Source organism: Porites lutea, chromosome 1, assembly GCF_958299795.1.
Source record: "Porites lutea chromosome 1, jaPorLute2.1, whole genome shotgun sequence".
NCBI lineage: Eukaryota > Metazoa > Cnidaria > Anthozoa > Scleractinia > Poritidae > Porites > Porites lutea.
Genome location: NC_133201.1, coordinates 29,351,298 through 29,353,041, shown reverse-complemented (window position 1 = coordinate 29,353,041; position 1,744 = coordinate 29,351,298).

The window sequence follows — 1,744 nt, the reverse complement described above, 5'->3', positions numbered from 1 at the left end:
AACCCCGTTTGAACTGTGACTTAAATTGTCATGAACAGCTCTCGTAAGCAGCGACCGCTCCAGTAAGCGACTGCGACCACTTTTGGGGTTACTAAACTGGACTTTTCCTCAGTTGTTGTTAAGCTCTCGTAAGCGACCACTTAGAGTCTTCATACAAATCAGCACTTACACAGGGTGAAATAAGGTGTTTCGGCAATTTGGAAATGTTGCGGAAACCTGATGGTTCAAAATTCCGTTGCGTTTCCGCGGGACGGTTTCGACGGGAAACGTGCAAGATGAAAATGGAGGCCTTGTTTCGTGTTTCCGCAGCGCTTCCGTTGACTTAAAAGTGTCAGCTCGTTTCCATTGCGTTTCCGCAAGCGATTTTGTTACTGAAATTTGCTGGTTTTCATGATCAATCCCAGGTTTCTCATATAATAAATTTTTTTTTAACTGTACTGATTACGCTTCAGGCAAGATGAGGAATCATTGCATTGACCTAAAATATCCGAAAGAACAGAGATAATCGCCTGCGCTAAGCTACACGTCGTAAATGCTGGAAAAGTGATAGATGATTCTCTCTGTCTTCCTTTTTTGAGAGATTCAAAGATGTGTTATTAAAATTACTAGCGCTCCAAACATTGAAGCGTAATTTGAAAAAATTTAGAAACAGCAAAATAAATTATACATTATTTATTAACACGCTTACACGCATTTTGCCTCGCTCTGGAGGCATGAGTCTTACGAGCATGCGGGCCTCGTTTTCACGTTGAATTTTGAATCGCGCGCCCTTTTGAACATTCTTCGCTTTCGGTTCGCCTTCTATTTTGGTGGTTTGTACATGCAGGGCCGTTTTTTTGTGAAGATGAGCAAGGAGAGTGTGATAGATTGCGGGGATAGACTGCAGGGAGGAATGATAGTTCGAAAAACGATTTAAATGAAACGCCAAATCCCATGGAAGCGGTGATGAAGGAGTTCAGTGTTCACTCTTGGCGACTCGAATGCACACTGAGTGTTTCAACAACCATTGACCAGAAAGAACGCCTATTTTAAACTGTGGATCCTTGTTGTTTTGTAAGTACATTCTGAATCTTGTTTAAATATATAGAAGCATATTTAAGTCTATGTAATAGCTTTGGGAGCATTTCATCGATGTCGATCATAAACTTCGTCTCACATGTGAGCTTACATAACCTTAGATGTTTCATGCCACAGCGAGTTGCTTCCTACAGATCTGACCTTTGTATGTTGCCCGCAGTTTCTTTGATAACATATGCCTGTAAAGCACGAGTTTATCTTATTTCTTTTACAATAAAGACATAGTTGCTGCTTCACCGAAAAAAAACTTTTCTGTATACTAATGCACATTTTAATGGCGAAGATGGCAGCCGTAAAATATTGAATCTAGAATGAGGAAACGGAATCACGGAACGGAGTACGGAATCAAATATCAATTACAGAAAAGTATATATTATGTAAAAATTCCTTGACACTGAAATGTATAAAACATTTCCACTCCAATATCTGAGACTGTAGATGTTTATCACAAGGATAAACCTGTACAAAATTAATATTTAATGTTCATATTAATTTTTTGCATGCAATGTGCATTTCCTTACTAGATTTAAACCGACCTATGCAATTTGCAGGGACTAATGGGAATTGTTCAAAATTGAAATAAATGTAGTGCTTGTTACGAGACTTATAGGGTTAAAAAGAACCTTTTCTCTTTGTGTACGTGCACAATAACAAGTTTAATATGATG